At 42.5% G+C, this 21,695-nt stretch overlaps 1 protein-coding gene and 1 long non-coding RNA gene across 11 annotated transcripts in view; one reads left to right on the forward strand and one right to left on the reverse strand.

Annotated features, from left to right (window-relative positions):
* SHLD1 (shieldin complex subunit 1) overlaps window positions 1–4,924 on the reverse strand; it is a 65,468-nt gene extending 60,544 nt beyond the window's left edge. For 2 of the 8 annotated variants that reach the window (XM_053284827.1, XM_053284821.1), the window contains exons 1-2: window positions 3,900–4,032; window positions 2,812–2,897 (exon numbers count right to left, since the gene is read on the reverse strand). The gene's annotated coding sequence lies outside the window, so the exon portion shown is untranslated. Of the gene's footprint in view, window positions 1–2,811; window positions 2,898–3,628; window positions 3,725–3,899; window positions 4,033–4,908 lie in introns of those variants that run through there. The other 6 variants (XM_053284826.1, XM_053284820.1, XM_053284824.1 and 3 more) reach the window with 5 other exon arrangements.
* On the forward strand, window positions 170–18,414 carry LOC128340088 (uncharacterized). Of its 3 annotated transcripts, none has more exons than XR_008313455.1 (3): window positions 170–281; window positions 11,116–11,181; window positions 12,387–12,512. It is a non-coding gene; the product is annotated as an uncharacterized LOC128340088 (long non-coding RNA). The 3 variants fall into 3 exon arrangements; XR_008313453.1 differs by lacking the exons at window positions 170–281; window positions 12,387–12,512 and adding exons at window positions 3,600–3,737; window positions 17,832–18,414; XR_008313454.1 differs by lacking the exon at window positions 170–281 and adding an exon at window positions 3,600–3,737.
* The last annotated feature ends 3,281 nt before the right edge of the window (window positions 18,415–21,695 follow it).

Here is a 21,695-nt window from a genome sequence, read left to right on the forward strand (position 1 = left end):
GAAAGGCAAGACTTAAGCATGCACGTGGTCAGCCAGACTTAACACCTTGTCCACATCCTCAGACATTAATAACTGAAACTCTTCCAACAAAACCAGACCAGTTTTGATTACACAAATAGTCATCAGTGGCAGAAGTCGCTGCCTAGGATTGCCTGTCTCCATCTTGCTTTCTGTAGTAACCAGAGAGTACCCCTGCCATCTGATCTGGCTGCATTATCTGCAAAGTTTCTGCGAGGGATTAAGATTTGGGTCTGGAGACTTCCTTAAGAGTCAACGTAATGGTAAGATCCTGAAATTAGCTCTGTAGTTAGTATAAGTTTCAAACTTGTTGATGATTAAAGTTCTATTTTGTTATTCTAATAGTGATTTTAAAAATACTTGACAATTGACCAAATGATTTTTATCAGTCAAATCTAAACCTATGCACCAATTAAGAGATGTCTGTTGTATTTAAGTCCACCCATGCTGGCACGACTAATGAATCTGATCAGTAGTACCACAGCACCACTTTTTTTTTTGTCAGAAAAGGGAGATCTATTTTATTATTACACTTTTAACTTAACACATGTTTTACTACTTACTAATGGGTTGTAGACAACTCATAATCTGAACGTTTCTACCAGTAAGGAGAAAAGGTTATATAGGACATATGGACTTATATATAATATAGGAACTTAAAAGCATGTCTTTTTAGCCTCTACTTATTATTTTATTATTATTTATTACATTTATATCCCACTGTTCCTCCAAGGAGCCCAGAGCGGTGTACTACATACTTAAGTTTCTCTTTCACAACAACCCTGTGAAGTAGGCTAGGCTGAGAGAGAAGTGACTGGCCCAGAGTCACCCAGCTAGTATCATGGCTGAATGGGGACTTGAGCTCAGGTCTCCCCGGTCCTAGTCCAGCAGTCTAACCACTACACCATGCTGGCTCTCCTGGACTAGGACCAGGGAATTTGGACCCCCAAAATCTGGAGGGAGGGAATTTTTAGAAGCATCTTCAGAAAGAACTATGCAGGCAAATTGTCCCGGCTGAATGGGGATTTGAACTCGGGTCTCCCCGGTCCTAGTCCAGACACCATGCTGGCTCTTGACATTCAAAATATGATTTATCACAGGTTTTGGTTAAAGACCAAGCACAAAAGAGATATATTGTTAGAAGTTGATATTTCACCGCTGTTGGAAGCACACAAGTTATGCATCATTGGTTAGAGCACAGAACTTATAGGAGGTGCAATAATTTTTTTTTAGACCCTATAACCATGAGACATTGCAAGCTGTATCTACTGATATGACCAAACTGTTACAGGTGCTCTAATGTTCAGAGGGTTTCAGTGCCTCCCCATGACTTCCCCTTCACCATTAGACTGATGCTGTGAGGGCATATAGGAGTAATCAAATTCAAAGTCTCTTTCCCTTCCAATCACTTCGATTGCATTTAAGTTGTTTACAAAAATTATTGGAAGAATAATCAGTCGTCTACTGGCATTTGGTTCTGAGAATCCACACTGGTTTCTCTTTGGCTTCCTTTTAACTTTAAAAAGCAGCCAGCTTTTGAAAGCTAGAAGAGACAGTTATATGGTTTCCCGACTATGTTAGGTTGTATCATGCCAGCAGCAGGGATTAATCTGGGGGCAGTTTTTGCTCACTGTGGGCAATCGGCCAAGTGACTAACTGCAAGTCTGAGATGGGTGCAGACATAGCACAAAATGATAGGTTGTTTTAACTAAACCATTGTTTTCTGTTATGTCTGAACCTAAACTTGCCCACAAGCTATGGTTTGTAATCATGATTGATTAGCACCAGTGTTTCACTTGAAGAGGATGCTGCACTACACTATGGAGACACGAGTGAACTTATGAAGTTGAGTCTTTAAGTAGGTAGAAAACAAATACAGACAAGCAGCTTTAAACCACTGTTTGCCTGTTGTACATCTGAAAGCTCAAATCATGATATAAACTACAGTTTTGTGTTATATCTGAATTCAGCCAGTAGCTTCAGAGTGAGCTCCATTTCCCACATTCATAATGTTGTCATCCTACTCTCTGTTGCTAGTAGCTAACTTTAAGAAAAACACACAACCGTTTCTGGAATTTTATCATGGGCCACACAGAAGTGCTTCAGATGCAGATCTCGTATATTTATGTTTCTCTTTACAAACAGGCAAGTTTAGGTGCCTTCTGGTTCTAGATATGCAAGGCTTGCAGGAGTCATGAGGAGGATTTTGAATTTGTCAAACATAGGGGCAGAAAATACCTGTCCGAAAGTAACAAGAATCAAATGCAATTAGTAACAGCAGCAAGAATCACAAACAGAGGACTCCAGCAAAAAGCTAGCACAACAGATACAATTGCCCTTTTAAGTATCTTCTGTCAGAAGTGCTCCTCCTAACGGGCAGAATACTACCTACAATTTACCTTGACCCAGAAGCAAACATCCCTTTCTATATGCTTCAAGACTAGAACACAATACACACATACACAAAACCCACATATCCCTTTGATCTGATTAAGTGCTATCAAGTCAATGTTGACTCTTAGCGACCACACAGATAGATTCTCTCCTGGTGATAGTCTCCCTTATATAGCTCACATAATCCAGACCTTTCACATTTGTTTCAGTGCCCTTTAAAGGTGAAGTGCACCATCGAGTCGGTGTCGACTCTAGGCGACCAGATAGTCCTGTGGTTATCTAAAGTTTCTGTTCAGTGCCTTTTACCCTGATCATAAACTATAGATTACAATATGCAGTTTGGACTCTTTAGCATTATGTGACCCTCCAGCTTTCCAACATGGCACATCACCCACATACCAAGGATACAACACTTCACTTCAGATGCAAGTGATGCAATGATGAAGAATCAGTAGACAAAGTATGCCACATGGGCTGGATTCACACTGTAAAAATAAGAAGGAACACTATAAACTGCAGCATCTGTAAAGGGAAAAGGAGAGAAAAATCCACACACACCACATAAGAGGATAATATCTTCAAGAGGTGCCATTTAGGAAAGGCAATCTCTCTCTGTCACAAACACTTGTGCACCAAAATTGATAAAAAGCAACCCACTGTGCTGGATCAACACTCTGAAAATAAATAACCATCATAAGTTGTGGCAATGGAAATAAAAGAACCCGCCATACACATATTCAGCCCTTTTTATGGTGTGTAAGCTCTCCAAGGAGTACCATTCAGCTGATGTGATAAAACACATCAACACGTTTCAGATCACATGATGAGGGTTATTGCCGATCACTCCTAAAGCATGTCTCTGACTGACTGACAAACTATTCTTGGAGATTCCCCCCGCCCCCTCTAGTATTGTTCACAACATCAAACCATGAAAACCTCCAGGACTGCTTGCTTCAATAATCACCCGAAGATTAATGTTGATAGTTAATCAAGCCCTACGGGACTTCGCTAACCTAAGGCATTTTCACTACTTGTCTGGAAAGAGCGAGCAGAAGCCCGGCGACATTCTAGTCCAAACGCTCTCCCCTCTCCTCCCATGACCCACCCCACGTAATGATGACTGGGGATATGCCACTAGAAAGGAGGAGTCCTAAGCGAATTTTAGGTCGACTCCGATGGAAGCAGACCAGCCCCTGCAGAATTTTCTTCTACTTACACCGGGACTGCAGTGCAACTTCCACCCACCCCAACAACGAACCCACCACCAGCCAGCACGCAGTCCCTATGCCGGAAGCACATGCAGCTCTGTCCTGAACCAAATCCATGTGAGTGTCATAGACATAAGAAAACCCGAGGTGGCAGAGCGGATTTCCTGATTGTGTTTGAAGCTTTGGCTGCTTCTCGTTTGAGTGGTATAAGTAAAGTAGTTTCAGGACTTTTCCTCTACAAGGATTTAGCAAAAGAGGCTTATCCCATCCGCACCCCACCTCGTAGAAGCAAAGCAATTTCCCAGCAAATGTTTCCTGTGTCAGGGTAAAATAAACAGTCCATTCTTCTTTCCCCCATTCTTTCTATTTTCTGCACATGAATGAAGCAGATAATGTCACTTCAGCCATCTTGGTTGAGGGCAGGAAGAGAAGGAGATGGGGGGCGGGGCTAAAATTGTAACAACAGAAAGCGCTTGAAGCATAAATTCCCGGGAAACCGGTTCACATGCTGCGTGAGATTAGATGAAGAAAGCAATACAGAAGTAACAAGAAAATTAGGAAATCGTTACAGATTGCAAAACAAAACAAAAGACAGAGATATAAAAGTACAGCCCAAACTTGTGTATGTTTACTCGGAAGTAAGTTCTACAATGCTCCTTAAGGTTTTATTACCCATTAAAAAGATTTTTTTTTTGTATTTAATCAATTTTGCCCAGATTTTCTGTAGTGCTGATATTCAGAGCAGTATACAGGCATCTAAAAACTAAGAAAACATCAAACAAATTAACACAGATCAGATAATTAAAAATAAATACACAGTAAAAGCAGCATCACTAAACATTTATTCAACATTTTAGAGAGCAGCAACTCACTAAATGTTAAAAAAAATAGACCCATTGTCAAAGCTCATCTGATGAATACTGAAAGAGGAGTTCAGTAGAGCTTCCCATAATCTTTACACCTTAACTAAGAAAGCTCTGGTCCTCATGCCTCCCTACCATATCTCTAATGATGGTGGAATACATAATGACTGGCTCTACATAAGAACAGTCCTGCTCGTTCAAGCCCAAGGCCTCTCTAGCCCAGTATCCTGCTTCTCACAGTGGCCCACCTGATGCCTCTGAGAAGCCCACATGCAAGAGGTGAGGGCATGTCCTCTCTCCAACTGTTGCTTCCATGCAACTAGTATTTAGAGGCCTCTTGCCTGTGAGCCTTGAGGTTGTTACCTGGGAGGCCCAGTTACCACAAACCAAAACAAACAAGGATGATTGAAGGAAGCAATAATCACCATTTATTTTAACCCAGCACTGGTGGCTCCTCTCTGAGCTTAACAGCTAGTCAGAGAGACGCACGCAGCTGCCTGGGTCACAAGTTTTTATACTTTGGCATAACTACATAGCTGGGCATCAACATTCAGCCCCAAAGAACCAATTAGTTCATTGGTTAACATCATTGTCCATCATATTACAAATATTATAATCATTGCTAGTTAGACAAGCATTCCCTAGTACAAAGAAACATTTCTACTGCATATTGATAAGCGAAACGGTCTTCCTCAGATGGCCTTGAAGTGTTCTGGCTCTTGCTTTCAGGAGATACAAGGAGAGGGGGGGCTCTTCCCCCTCTAGCTTGTCAGCAAATTTATGGCTTTACAGCTCGCAATTTGGCAAGGCAACTTGCAGACTCTATTAACCATTTCTTGACCAGTGCAAAGACACTTTCACATTCCATGAGAACAAAGTGATTACAAAGCAGCTTTCAGAAAAGGCATTTCCCCCTCATTCCACAAGGTTGCCTATAGCCATCACGCTAGCAGCCATTGATAGACCTGTCCTCCCTGAATTTGTCCAAGCTCCTTTTAAAGCCATCCAAACCGGTGGCCATCACCACTTCCCGTGGCAGAGAATTCCATAGATTAATTATGTGCTGGGTGAAAAAGTACTTGCTTTTCTTGGTTCTAGCAATCTGTTTCATGGGATGACTGTGGGTTTTAGTGTTGTGAGAGAGGGAGAAACATTTATCTCTGTCCACTCTCTGTACTCCAGGCATAATTTTATACACCTCTATTATGTCTCCCTGTAGTCACCTCTTTGGAAACTAAAAAGCTCCAGATGCTGTAGCTTTGCCTCATACGGAAGGTGCTCCAGGATCCTGATCATCTTGGTTTCCCTCTTCTGCACCTTTTCCAGTTCTACAATGTCCTACATAAGATATGGTAACCAGAACTATACATAGTACTCCAAATGTGGCCATGCCATAATTTGTATAAGGGCATTATAATATTAGCATTTTTATTTTCAGTCCCCTTCCTAATGATTCCTAGCGTGGGATTTGCCTTTTTTCACAGCTGCCATGCACTGAGTTGACACTTTCAACAAGTTCTCCACTGCAATTACAAGATGGCCACAGTGACTCCTGGTCAGTCACTGACAGCGCAGGCCCAGGGGCGGAGGGAGGCCAGTGGCAGCCCGGGTTCTGCCACCACGGCTCCCCCAGCCCCACCCCCTACCACGTGGCCCCGTTTGAGAGCTAAATCGGCCAGCGCTGCCTTTGCAGCGCGGCCAGGAGTGGCTCTCCCTGCCCTTAAAAGGCAGGAAGAATTTGCTCCAGCTGCACTGCAAAGGCAGCACTGGCTGATTTCGCTCTAAAATGGGGCCACGCAGCCCCATTTGGGAGCTAAATTACATACCCCCACATCTGGAGCACTAGGCACACCCCCTGAGGAATGGCGGCCTGGGTTCTTTGAACCCGTCTGTTCAATGGTGGTTCCGCCTTGCTCATATATATCATTGTATATATGAAGTTGGGGATTTTTGCCCCAATATGCATCACTTTTCACTTGCTTGCATTGAACCACATTTGCCATTTTTTTACCCACTCACCCAGTTTGGAGAGATCCTTTCGGAGCACCTCACAATCTGTTTTGAATTTCAACTTCATATATACCCTAAATATTATTATTATTTACATTTTAGTTTAGTGTCATCTGCAAATTTGGCCTCTTCACTGCTTATCCCAACTTCTAGATAATTTATGAACAAGTTAAAGAGCACTGGTCCCAGTACAGATGCCTGGGGGACCCCACTTCTTACTTCCCTCCATTGTGGAAACTGTCCATTTATTTCTACCCTCTGTTTCCTGTCCTTCAACCAGTTACCAATCCACAATTGAACCTGTCCCCTTATCCCATGACTGCTAAGTTTATGCAAGAGCCTTAGGTGAGGAGCTTTGTCAAAAGGTTTTTGGAAGTCCAAGTATACTATGTCAGCTGGATCACCTTATCCACATACCTGTTGACAGTCTTAAAGAACTCCAGAAAGTTACTGAGGCAAGACTTGTCCTTGCAGAAGCCATGCTGATTCTCCTTCAGAACTCTTGGGTGAATGCCATCTGGCCCTGGTGATACGTTAATTTCTAGTTTCCCAAGACAGCTTAGAACATCCTCTCTTGTCACCTCAAATTGGCCCAGTTCTCCAGCCTCCAAGCCTGAGAAGCTCAGAACTGGAGTGAGTATATGGTCAGTATCCTCTGCCAGATGCAAGGGACAGATGCAAATAACTCATTCAGCTTTTCTGCAATCTCCTTATCCTCTTTAATAATCCCTTTCATGCCCTCCACATCTAAGGATCCAACCTCCTCTCTGGCAGGTTTTCTGCTTCTGATATATTTAAAGATGTTTTTGTTATTCCCCTTGACACTTCTAGCTCTATGCTCCTCAACTAAGCACTCTGGTTTGCTCATCTTGGCTTGGAGGCTTCTGGCATTGGTATATAAACACCTATATGCCAAAACTCTGACCTAGTGTTGTTGTGTGCTATCTCCCTTACCATCATTTGACCTTTTTGACCAGCTGTCATGTGTTTCCATCTGCTCTACTACTCCTGGTTCTACTCTGTCCACTTCTGATTTATCTGAAATGTTTGCACCCTTGCACCTTAGGGGATTTTGCTTGCTGAACCAGATGCTACCTAGTTCCTGTCAGCAATCTCCCAGGCATCATTTTAGCTTTTAGACCGCCCTCGGCATGCCCCCACCCCATTACCATACATGCAATCCATATTTATGCTTTTGGACTGACTTGGGGGAATTTTAGCTCAAAATCAAATTTTCAAGAGTGAATAGCAACAGACCACTGTCTGGACACAGGCAAATGCCAATGTTAGGGTATCCTAGGGGAGTAACAGACTCAAAGACAAAGCTTTCAAAGAAACCCAACAACCCCAAAATTTATTGATGAAGCAGAGGCACAATGTAAGTGGTGGTATTTGGCAGTCTTCATACTGTCACAGTTAAGGAAGGAGTAAAGGCAACTTCCAGGGACAAGATAAGGTGTGAGGGGAAGTGAAGGCTCTAATAGTTTAGTGGCTGGCGGGTGCCTAAATGTGGACAGAGGAAGGCGGGGAAATAAGGAAAGGATATAAGTGCAGAGAAAAGACAGAGATTTTCAGAACATCTGATTTATCCAATTAAGTTTAGGTTAATCTAACCCATTAAAAGAGGCACTTTTTAATGTGGTGATTCTCTTTATTTAGCGGGGGAAAGTAACTGACCCTATCCACCCCTAACCACCTTCAGTCACCTCCAGTGGCTGATGCTGGTGTCTATCTATGTTTCTTTTTAGATTGTGAGCCCTTTGGGGACAGGGATCCATCTTATTTATTTATTATTTCTCTGTGTAAACCACCCTGAGCCATTTTTGGAAGGGCGGTATAGAAATCAAAATAATAATAATAATAATAATAATAATAGTAGTAGTAGTAGTAGTAGTAGTAATAATAATAATAATAATAATAATAAGAAGAAGAAGTGTGCTGCATTAATAATGAACAGAGGAAAAATAACAAAAACAGACGGAATAGAACTGCCCAATGGAAGCAACATCAAGAAACTGGAAGAGAAAGAACATTACAAATACTTGGGCATTCTCCAGGCTGATAACATTGCACACACTGAAGTTAAAAGGAAAATTGGAAGTGAGTACATCAGGAGAGTTAGAAAAATCCTAAAGTCCAAACTCAATGGCGGGAACACCATACAAGCCATAAACACCTGGGCTATACCTGTTATCAAGTACACTGCAGGAATAATAGACTGGACCCAGGCAGAACTAGAGACGCTAGATCGTAAGACCAGGAAAATCATGACCATACATCATGCTCTGCACCCCCGCAGTGATGTAGATAGGCTATACCTCCCTCGCAGCTCAGGTGGAAGAGGAATGCTACAAGTCCATCAAACAGCAGAGGAGGAGAAAAGAGGACTTGAAGAATATATAAAGGACAGAGAAGAAGGTGCACTTCAAATGGTCAATAACGAGAAACTATTCAACACCAATGAAACAAAGCAGGCCTACAAGAAAGAACAAGTCAAGAACCGAGCAGAAAAATGGAGAAATAAGCACCTGCATGGTCAATATTTGCACAATATAAGTGGAAAATCAGACATCACCAAGACCTGGCAATGGCTTAAGAATGGTTACTTGAAGAAAGAAACAGAGGGTTTAATACTGGCTGCACAAGAAGAGGCACTAAGAACAAATGCAATAAGAACCAAAGTCAAAAAATCTACAACAAACAGCAAGTGCTGCCTTTGTAAAGAAGCAGATGAAACAGTAGACCACCTAATCAGCTGTTGTAAAAAGATTGCACAGACTGACTACAAACAAAGGCATGACAAGGTAGCAGGGATTATACACTGGAACATCTGCAAAAAATACAAGCTACCTGTAGGCAAAAATTGGTGGGACCATAAAATTGAAAAAGTTGAAGAAAATGAAGATGTAAAAATATTATGGGACTTCCGACTACAAACAGACAAACATCTGCCACACAATACACCAGATATAACTGTAGTTGAGAAGAAAGAAAAACAACTTAAAATAATCGACATAGCAATACCACGGGATAGCAGAATAGAAGAAAAAGAAATAGAAAAACTAACAAAATACAAAGATCTACAAATTGAAATTGAAAGGCTGTGGCAGAAAAAGACCAAACTAATCCCAGTGGTAATTGGCACCCTGGGTGCAGTTCCAAAAGACCTTGAAGAGCACCTCAACACCATAGGGACCACAGGAATCACCATCAGACAATTACAAAAAGCAACTTTACTGAGAACAGCCTATATTCTGCGACAATATCTATAACAGCAGCAACAACATTGACAATAAAATTCAGCCATCCCAGGTCCTTGGGAAGGACTCAATGTCTGGATAAAACAAATCAGTCAATAACATCTGTCTGACAGTGTTAATAAATAATAATAATAAATATTTAAAACTATGCACTGCAGTGCCAACCAGAAGTTATTCAAACTAGCCAGAAAGATTTTGCATCACTCATCAAACATTAAAGTTGTGTGGCCCTGTTAATCAACTGAGTCAGAAACTTGGCTAATCCTCTTGGGTCAACAGTCAGCACTATTATCCTGCCTGTCTGAGCGTCTATTTGAGGAGGCTGCTTTTAGGACAACCCAACACCTTGACTGTTGACCATAATTTCTTCGATTGCTTCCTGTTACAAACACACATTGTGAAATTGGGTCAGAAGAACTATGAAGCCCTATCCACTGTAAATCAAGCTTGTTTCCCAGTTGCAAAATGTATACTGAACCAGTCATTATGGCCACAACACATGATAGGTTCAGGGTCAACTATTTTAATGCTCTTTACTTGGATAAATAAGTCGGCAGACCTGTACAATTTTCAAAGAAGGAAAGAACAAGGAAGGGCAAAGAAGAGAGTGAGACCAGGATCAGAGAAGCTGAGGCAGATTGCTGTGGGAGGGGGAATTAGACTTGAAAGATGCATGCCTGAAGTAAGGCATTCCTGATCTGCCCTTCCTCCTTTTTCAATACCCAGTGTGTATCGGCTCCAGGGCTGCTCAGCTTCAGCCCTTCTGCAGATGTTGGCCTACAACTTCCATAATCCCTGGCTATTGGCCACTGTTGGTGATTATGGGAGTTGTGGTCCAAAACCAGCTGGGGGGCCTAAGTTGAGCTGGGCTGGTCCAAATGCCAGCTCCCCACTTAACAAATAGGTGGAGTGTTGGAATGCAGTTTGTGGGTTTTCCTGAACTATTATCAGGGATCACAACACATGTAAAGATATGGAGAGTATGTGTACTCTGCTGCATTAAGAATCTGAAAATTCTGCACCAACATAATCCAAATTCTGCAGAAAGAGCTGAATTCTGCAACCTGTATACATAATAGAAATTAAAATAAATTGTGCAGGTCTCCCCGATTTACATCATTTTGTAGTTTTTACTAGTATTGCATTATATGTTTTGGCTAGTCATGTGGAAAGGCAAGGAACTACATGGAAGCTCAGCCCTCAGACAATGGAAGTGCCCTTCCCTTTACCCTTTGAGATTTCAGCAAGCATTACCCAAACATTTTAAAGCATATATTTATAGACATAATTGCTTCTTAAAACTGAAAGTTCACTCAATACTTGCCTGGTGCAACATCTTACACTTTTCATGTTCTCTTGCAGAATTGTAGCATACAGACATCATGACTGCAGAAACAGAAAGAACCACCATTCCTGTCTATAGTTGAGGTAAATACCTTATTAAACTAGCGGCTACAGTTGCATGTAATTTAAAGAAAACCCATACTTGGAATTTACAAGGGCTAATTTGTGCAAAGATTTCTAATGGAGTAACACAAAAGCACCTCCCTTAATATCTGGTTCTACTACTGACTAAAGCCGCCATGGGTGACCTTCCCACACTCTCTCTATCCATTTCTCCCCAGCACTCCCAAGCACAGCTAGAGAGGGAAGAAGGGTGCACCAGATTTCTGTGTCCACCCAGCTACCTGGAATAGGAAATGTGTGTCTGATATATTGCCTCTATTTCCCAAATCTGCCGTTTTTGTTTCTCTGCCATGCTCTAGCATGACAGAGAAACTGTGAATAGCAGAGGCTGTTCTCACACATAGCATAACCCAGGCTGCGGAAACCCAGGCTGGGTTAGACTGTGCATAAGAACCTCTGGGATTGGGCCTCATCCAGGTGGGGCAGTGCCGCCTAGCCCCGCTTTGAAACCTGGCTGTTAGCCAGGGCTTGAGCCCTTAAACCCGGCTCTGGGATCGTGTGTTTGTTGGGGCTATGGTTTTGTGTGAGTGTGTGTTTATTTATTTATTTAGCACATCTATATACCAAATTTATACTGGTATTATAAATTATATAACAATTTTTAATGTGCATGCCAATACTGCACGCAGGCTCCTGGGAGTTGTGTTGCAGCTACTCACGGCCTTTTGGAAAGTGGGTGCCGCGCCTGTAAAAGTGGTGAGATGGCAGAGGAGCAGATAAGGACCTGCTAACCTGTTTTTAAAAGGATCTGCGCCCCACCCCACTCGTGGCTGCCTGAGCCAGTTTGGACACATCCCTAGTAGATTTTTTTCTGCCCAGAAACCATGAAAAGGCCTCATGCTGCCGCTGTGCACACATTCAGGGGGGAATTGGAAATTATGGGAAATGTGATGCAACTCTGAAGTGCTTGAAGAAGACCTGGCATGAGTAAAGCCTAGGTGGCCAGCCAACTAAGCATAGCAGAGTTTTTATTCCTCTAGAGTACTAGAGTTCTTTTTACATCTGCCTTCATTAAGTGCTCCATCCTACAGGGTGCGGGGGGGGGGGGGAATTATTTTCGTCACTGTGATTGTAAGTATGGTGAATGGTTTATTAGAGTAATTGGTAACTTACGAGTAATTAATAGAGTAATGGGTGGACTCTATTAAGGTAAACTGTTTTCAAAGATTCCTCGTGTTGATTGTTGATTCTACCTGAAAGAAGGAGAAGCACAAAGGAATAGCAAACACCAGGACTAAGATCTAAGGAAAGGGATGGAATATCAGCAAAACAACCAGAAGGTTTACATGAGAAAGCAAGTAGTTTTAAGGAGCACCAATGGAACCTACTTCTCACATCTTTCAACATCCAAGTCACATTAAGGGTTTAGAATGAACTCTGTTAAGTAATATTTGGTTACTGTTCTTAGAAATTGGATTGGTTTGTCCACTGTTTTTTAAATGCAACCTTAAAGGGTGTTGCTTATAATGTATCACTGCTTATATAATATATGACTGCCACCTGGATTAGGGACTGTAATGAAAAGACCCCCTGAAAGGACCCCGTCCTATGTGTTGGGAATTTGGTTTGTATCAGATTGTAAACAAATGTTCTAAAGGAGTGATATTTATTATTTCAGGGTCTGATATTTTGAAAGAAAATAGCAGAGCTGGGGGGGGATACCCCCATCAGGGTCTCCTAGGATTCCTTCCTATGGGTTGTCGGTTTGGTTTGTATCAGACTGTAAACACAAATGTTATTAGGGGGACACATGGACACAGACACAGTAATCTTATAAGCCTTCTCTTTGGAAAACAGACTAAAAATTATGGTGTTAAAGAGTCACATATAGAAACCAGACTTTCATCCCAACATCCAGAAAACATCTATAGCTAGGTGCTCAGTATTCTTCATTTCGTTTTTGACAAGTCATTCACATTATAGCTTGCAGCTGTCGACTCATTTGTTGTATTTTCTCAGTTATCCTTTTTGCAACAGTGATACAGACATGGTTATTTTAACATTCTGTCATGTTGGCCCCAACATTGTATGCCTCATAAAATCTAAATAAGATGAATCTACAGTGATAGCAGGTGGCATTTTTGGAAGCACAGTATCCTTTTAGAGATACATCAGGCAGAATTTAATCAGGGGCATCTAGCAAGTGATTGGGAAAGCTGCACCTGTTGAAATTCTCCTTGGCGGCATCCCAGTATCAAGTGTGGACAGTGCTTCAGTCCAGAAATTAGCAAAATGATGTCCTGAGGCTTTTGGCTGTGAGTAAAGTTTGGATTGATCCAAGGCACACAGTGAATTATAAGGGTCTCTTACTGCTTTTATCACTTACTAAAAAGCTGCTTTATACCATAATCTAACCATTTCATTGTTGAACCTGGCCCAGTTCAATAACTCTGGCAGAATTATTTTTTACTTCTCATGAAGACCCTCTGTTTGCTATATGAAATGGGAGGAGGCAGAACAGAGCTCCAGCAGTGTACTCATTAACATCTCCAAATTAAAATGACTCCTAAAATCGATTCTCTGAGCAGCTGCAGCTACACAATGAGAAATTACCTTTTGCCAAGAGAGAGACCCTAGCAATGAAACTGAATATCTTAAACTTGCCAACACTGACATACAAATGAGCTTTCTCTTGCCAATGTGGCATCTTTATACTTGCCAGAGAGAAAAACAGTGTGTGGAGTTCTGTGTATGGGTTCTGAATTCAAGGCTTATTCTGTTAAAGGGCTGAGATACTGTAAATACTGAGAGTTCTCCAACATGCAGGGCAGTGTGTCAAGCTGAATATATATATATATATATATATATATATATATATATATATATATATACACACACACTCTGCAAATGCAGTGCAATAAAATATCTGACACATTTGGCTTCCTAAGAATAAGAGCTTTGCTTTGCCTTTCATCCCTAACTAGCTGGGTCAGGCGCAGAGCATCTGTGCCTCTAGTTTTCCCCACCCACCCGCGGCTGTTTTCTTCCCCTGACTGCCTGCCCGCCCGCCCACCCACCACCATTTTCTTCCCCTGCCTGCCCGCTGCCATTTTCTTCCACCACCCATCCGCTGCTGCCATTTTCTTCCACCACCCATCCGCTGCTGCCATTTTCTTTCCCCCACCCACCAATGCTGCTGCTTTCTTTTCCCCCACCCCCCACCCGTCTGCCATTTTCTCCTGCCGCCATTTTGTTTCCCACCTGTCTGCCGCCACCACTTTCCTCTCTCCCTGCTGGCAGCTCACGAGACCTGCCACGCACAGGATTAGTGACAGGTACGCCTTAGATACATACACACACACACACTAGCTGAACTGGGCGCAGAGCATCTGCACCTCTAGTTCTCTTCTCGGCTTTCCTCTTGTCCTCCTGATGGCCGCTACTTTCCTCTCACCCTGCCCGCCTGATGGCCACCACTTTGCCATTCTCCTGGCCAGTAGTTTATTTTTCCCCACCCACCCGTCCCCATTGCTATCCGGCAGCTGCTCGTGAACTCTCACGAGAGCTGCCGCACATGGGATTATCGATGGGTATGTTTAAGATAAATATAATAGACGATTGTAGGACCTTGCAGGTCCAAGCCTAGCACCTCTGCACTGCCATTGCCCCTTCTAGAGAGGAGAGCTGGTCTTGTGGTAGGAAGCATGATTGGTCCCCTTAGCTAAGCAGGGTCTGCCCTGGTTGCATATGAAAGGGAGACTAGAAGTGTGGGCACTGTAAGATATTCCCCTTAAGGGATGGAGCTGCTCTGGGAAGAGCAGAAGGTCTCAGGTTCCCTCCCTGGCTTCTCCAAGATAGAGCTGAGAGAGATTCCTGCCTGCAACCTTGGAGAAGCCGCTGCCAGTCTGTGTAGACCATACTGAGCTAGATGATCCAAGCATCTGACTCAGTATATGGCAGCTTCCTATGTTCCTATGTACCTCCAGGGATATTTTGCAGAGTGATGAGGGAAATGCATATGCACATCCCGGGTCTGAGTTATTCTGGAGGGAAGTGAGGGAGGAATGTTCTACCCAGAGGCAGCCTTTCCATGAGGCTGGGGTGAGGTAGGTGCCTCAGGCATGGGTGTGAGGAGGGGTACAGGGGTTGGCAAGCACAGCCCTCCCCAAAACCACAGACACCACCACAAAAGCTTGCCTGCCACTCATTGCCTTTCCTCACCCCTCTGGAGCATGTTGTTTACTTTCCCCTCCTAGTCTTGCTGGGCCACATCTCTTATTTCCCTCCTTCTCTCCCCACATCCTAATATGAGTTAGGAATGCCTCAACCACCACTACCTGTCTTGGTGGCATAGACTGAGAGGGCTAACTGCTGCCTTGGCAGCATGGCCGGAGAATGCTGAGCACCCACCCACAGATAGAGGAGTGTCCTATCGTCCTTCATTCAGGCAGTATAATGTCTTGGTCCACCCCTGGTTCTATCCTTTCACTACCTTTTTGCAAGTGTAAGGAGTCTCTCCTAACCTGTTCATTTAGGACTCCAGAATGTCCTCATACAGACATTGCATTGGTGTCAAACAACTATACTCTGTGGCAATAGCTGTGAAATTTTAGAGTGAAGTCTTTGACAGTGTACAAACCACATATGCAAAACAGAAAAGCTGCTTTAGAACGGGTTGTTTGTGTTACACTGTAGTTAAAAGCTTAACGCTCCTAAATTTCCCATCTACTGCTAGTAAGTATAGTTAATTAAAGGGAGCAGTGCTCTTGGTTGCCTAGTGAAACAGCTTGTTTGATGACATAGATTTTACACTCTGTGGCCTGTATACCAGCCTTTGATCTGAAACTAACTAGAAGCGATGTACATACAGTCCATTCTGGACAGAAAGGACGAGACTGCTGAGTCAGACTAGGCAATGCTCCTATCTGCCAGCCACACCTCCACAGCCAGATAAAACCATTGGATCTGTAAAGACAAATGGTGAACTTTGTGCGCAAGGCTTATCAAGCTGTTCAACATCTTTATTTGGGCTCTCCCCCATCTGTTTGCTGTATCCACCCATTCTCTCCTATCCCAATTTTGTGCTCTACGCTCTCTTCAGGCAGAGATGGAGCTCTTTATTCATATAGTGACCAAATCAATTTAGGTAGATATCAAAGCACAATCCAAATGAAGTCCAAAACACGCCAGATCTTTTTTAAACATGCCAAACCAAACCAATGCATTCATACATTCAGATGATATGGATATTAACTTTAAAAAACAACAACTGTAGCAAACTGATTAAAGGGCATCTTTTAGGTATCTGTTTCAAGGATGTATCTGGAGGAATTACCACCTCTAGCTGAGAAGACCTCTTTGCATAGGTTTGGATCTTAACTATTGCAAATTGAGTTCCACAGAGTTCCACACCACCCCTTTGTATAATCCTGAAAAACTGTTCCCAGAGTTGGGGACTCTTCAGGACAAAGTAGGATGTGGCACAGGGTCTTGCAGTGGGAAAGGGGAATTGGTAAAAATTGAGGGAGGGCCCTCTTTGTACAAGTCAAGGGTGGCATGGGGGGGGGGAATCACCCCCTCAGAAAAGTAGCTGCACCCCACTTGTCCCCCATTTTTGTTTCTGACATGTGGGACACTGCTCACCAACTCAGAAATGCACTTTGTCCCTTTTATGCTGCACTCAAATTGTTTTTTCTGTTGCCGCCACTATTGCAAGCAGATGTGCCTTCTTATGCAAGGTAACTTTGGATACAAGCCATAATATGTTTTAATGGTTTAGATCATTATAGTTTTGATCTATTGGCTATAAGTGTTTATTAATATTATATGGTGAAATATGAATAGACACTTATAGTAACTTGTATGTAGATGCCTGCTACCTTATTGCTACAGAAGCTCAGAGCCTCTGTACATTCAGACAAAAACTACAATGGATATTTATGGTGAAACATATATGCAGAAACTAGAGAGAGAAGGAGAGTGTGTGAGCAAGAGTTGCCATAGCAACCAAGCATAGGATGTTCAGGAAGAGATTTAAATAAGGACAGTTGGTGACAGCTAAAGCAGAGAGTATGAGCGGAGAGTTTGGAGTGAGAGGCTGGACAGAATGGAGCTGAGAGAGAAATTGGTTGTGTGTGGTGACTGAACAAAGGGGATTGTTCAGGGGTTTGAGAGAGACTTGGTCAGTGTATGTGTGGAGACTGTAGAACCAGCAGTACATTGGTGCAGTGCTGTGGAAGTCTAGAGTGTTAAGCCTGGGAAAGAAACCTTGAGAGAGAAAGGTGCCCTTCCATTTTAATTGTCATAAATTATTAATTTATTACTGTCATAGACCAGCAAAGCGAATTTTAACTGTCAGTTCTCTCTGGTACACCCCAGACAGAGATGATGGGGCAGGACAAATTCTTGTGCTCTGCGTTGAATGTCCTCCTAGTCCTCTCCCTAATACAGTACCCAAGCAAGTCAACAGAAAGAAATTTGCCATGCCATTTTTTCCTCCAGCCATCTAGCCTGTGCAAATAGAAAACTCTAAGAAATTCTAATCAGCTCCCATTTGGCTTAACCAGTTCACAGAGAGGAGAGAGTTTTATAGCAAAGTACAGATATGGCAACTACAAATAATCAACAATCTGCAGACATCAGCTTGGCTGTTTTCTTCTATTCTGTTTCAGGAAAAGGTCACATAGAAAGTTGTTTGAGCAACAGGCACTCCCAGGATTTGTTATGCAATAGATTCTCAGCAGCAAGCAAAAGAAAAAGAACCAGTTTGCTTGTAACCCTTCAATGATCCGCTCCGGATGAGTGGAGAGGCAGGAGGAGGACTGTACTATAAACCCTCTCGTTTGGGCTTGACTAGCTAACAATCTTAATCTTCCCTGCTGTTTGTTATTGATCTTGCAGTTCTAAAGCATGCAACCGAGGTGGTAAATGACAGGTTACCAAAGCATACTCTTCTCTGAATTTACTCTATGCATTCCTGAATGCTTGTTTATTGCTAGTGTTATAGTCTTGTGGGGTGGAAGAAGCAGGTATTTCCCTATAGAAATAGCCTGCCATATGGTTTGGAAGTCATCCAGGGAGCTCATGGGTAAGTTGTACCATATGATGGTATCCATGCAGTATTTACAGGGAGGATCCTATGGGCACTACCTTGTTCACAGATTATTGTTATATGAAAAGTTATGTGAAGAACCCATTCCGCATTAAATTTCCACAAGTGTGTGCTCACAGAGTGGCTTCAGAGTTATCATTTGAACTAGAGATCAGCAATAAAGGCTTGTGCAGATGATCGAGTAATACATTTCCCCCCATAACACCTGTCTGTACAGCTAACAGTACAAAGCATAGTACACATGTTATGTAAACTCAAGCAGAGGATAGCATCATTACAAGAGATACGCCATGTTTCCATGCTCATCTCTCAAATAATTAAAAACAAACAGAAAAAAGCTAGGATGCAACATTTGTTGGCATTAAAAGGTACTACCCCAAGAGGTGCCTTCAACACTTCCACAATTTTGGTGCAGAGGGTAATTGGATTCACAGTTATGGTTCTATCTGGGGGCAAAATCACAAAGCTTAGCCCTCCATTCCAACATCGCACACCCTAAACATTCTCCCCCCACTTTATGAAATTACTAGAAGTTGAGTCCTGTTATTGACTGAGCAAAGTTACTTTGCGTATTACACTTATTACACTTGCGTATTACACTTATAGGTGTAATCAGAAAATTACACAAGAAATTAAATAGATTTTTTTATTAATGCACTTGCAAAAGGGAAGAAAAAGAACTGTTTGAAATTTGTAGGATTTCAACTTCAAACCTTATTCATGTAATTGAATAATCACCATATGTGGTAAATGTAAATCATAGTAAATTTGAATCTGAGAAAGATCTTCTGTTTTTCTTGGGTATATGATTTTGGAAGTGTGGATTTGATTACTGAGTGTTGAGAATAACAACATTAAATTGTGGTGATAATCTGGTAGCCAGGACTAATTTAGATAAAATACTCACATAGCTTAAGAATGATTTCCTCTGCTGGGTGGACCTTCCACTGAGTTTGTGGGGTAAGATAAATGTTATAAAGATGAATGTTATGCCCAGATGTATTTATACTTTAAGAGGGCTCCCACTGCTTATCCCTCAAAGGTATTTCAAAGAAATCGACAGAGCTGTGAGGAGGTTTCTCTGGGGAAATAACAGGCCGCGGATTGCCTACAATAAACTCCAGCTAGCTGCAGACAAAGGGGGCTTCAACCTAGTGAATCTTAGATTATATCATCACATGTTTTTAATTGCACAAACTAAACATTGGCGAACCAGCATGGAAGTGGAAAGGCCAGAATGGGCTCAAATGGAGCTAGCAGAACTTAAACTCTTAGAGGGATGGGAAGCGCAGGGCTCTAGATATCTTAAACACCCCCACTACCGATCTCCTACAATACTAGCAGCCCAACATGCCTGGAAGGAACTGGCAAGACAACTGAACTTTGATCCCTATGCCCACATGGATATGACATTGTGGGGAAACCCGCACATACTGATAGGCAAACAGCCAATTTTATGGAAACGTTGGGTAGAAAAAGAAATCGGCTAGTTATCACAGCTAATAAACGAAGAAGATAACTACAAACCCTTCACACTCTTACAAGAGGAATTCCATTTGCCATTGGCAAGTTCCTGGCAGTATATGCAACTGAAACATAGCATATCTGCCCAATTCGGCCTGGATGCCCTGGCAGCCCCAGTGACTCCAGCTATACTAGTGCATGCCATTAAGATGTCCGATCTCCCAAAACGGAATAAATACCTCTATGCCTGTGTGCATGGGGACTTAGACCCTGGACTAGACATACTTAGGGACAAATGGAACCTAGAACTTATGGATAAAGTGTCACCAGCACAATGGCAAGATATTTTAGGTAGTGTTAAATGCAGTTCAATGGATCTTAAATTGCGCCTAATCCAACAGAAGATTATTTTTAGGGCCTACTGGACCCCTCTACATATTAAACGATTGAAAATGTCCTCAAATAGTAACTGTTGGAGATGCAGTAATCCTCATGCCAATCTAACACTCCTGTTCTGGGACTGTTCCATAGTGCAAGGCTTCTGGAGGGAGGTTATTATGCAAATTAATTTAGTGATGGACTCATCCCTTGTACTGAAGGGCCTACATGCAATGTTGGGGTTTATCTCTTCTGACTGGGAACTAAAACCCAGTTCTAAACAATGGCTATGGCAGAGCCTGCTGGTAGCCAAGACATTAATTTTGAGGCAGTGGAAATCTCCCAACCCCCCTAGGAGTGAGGACTGGGTCCAGGACCTGCTTGAGCTGGCGGCACATGAAAAATGGGCCCTCTTAAAACTAAATAAATCGGATAAATGGTCTAAAATAAATGGGACAACTTCCTTGACCTATTCTTAGAATAGGAACCCCTCCGACCTACCCACACCTACTAGAGCAATGGTGAGTATCCCTTCACCTCTCTCCCCTCCCTTCTGCCTTCTTTCCCCCTCTCTCTCTGTCTTTCTCTTTTCTTCCCTCTTTACCCCGCAATCCATGCTGTGGGGGGAAGGGAGGGCTGGGCTTGGGGGCAGGGTGAGAAGTGGGGAACTGGAAAAGGTATTGTAAAATACAAACTGTCAAAAAACATTAAAATAAATAAACAAACTGTGGTGACTATATTCAGAATTTCATCTAAAAATAAACCTTTTGTCAAACTTATTCTGTAAAAAAATTATGTACTTATATATGAACTTATAAATAATGCATGTACTTAATGTATGAACTTATGTAAAAAGTTGCACATTCAGCTAATTTAAGTGACAGGATTGTTCATGCAAAATTTGGTGTCTGTAAGTAATCAAGAAGTATGATATTCAGAATTTCTTCAAAAAACATTTATGCAAAATCTGGTATCTGTAGGTCATGGGGAGTTTGACTTTATTTTGCACAAACAAATTCTTCAAAGTACAGTATATAATAGATTTAAATGCCCCACCATCATGGCTCTTCAAATGCTGTGTGGAACGTGCAGTGTGGGCATAGGATCATGATCGTAAAGGCTTACATAGGCTCTGTATGTGCAACTGGCTATTACAAGTAGATGGCCATTCTGGCAGAAAGACTGAGAGTGTGGGGAAAACAGCATTGCAGCAGCAGGCTCTCTTCCCCCACTCTGCATGCATTCATCTGAATGAGCTTACACTTCCTTCTAATGCTGATGTTGAAACAAACACACACAGCACGGGGGCAGAACCTGCTGCTCCCCCCATTCTACTGTGCATATCCATTCTACTTGAGTAAACATCTGTAAGCTTACATAGGCAGAATATCTGATCACACATTGGCTAAAATAGGAAGTAATTGGAAACCGGAGGTCCCTTCACCTCCGGTTTCCATAGCTGCATGTCCGAATGCTGGAAGTTAAGGGCGAAAAGGGACCTGCAGTTTTCCACCCCGAATTCCAGTCTGAACCTTCGGTCAGGGTGGAGTTTTGCCACCTTTAAGTCTGGTTTTGCAGCACC

The sequence above is a fragment of the Hemicordylus capensis genome, chromosome 1, assembly GCF_027244095.1.
Source record: "Hemicordylus capensis ecotype Gifberg chromosome 1, rHemCap1.1.pri, whole genome shotgun sequence".
Classification (NCBI taxonomy): Eukaryota; Metazoa; Chordata; class Lepidosauria; order Squamata; family Cordylidae; genus Hemicordylus; species Hemicordylus capensis.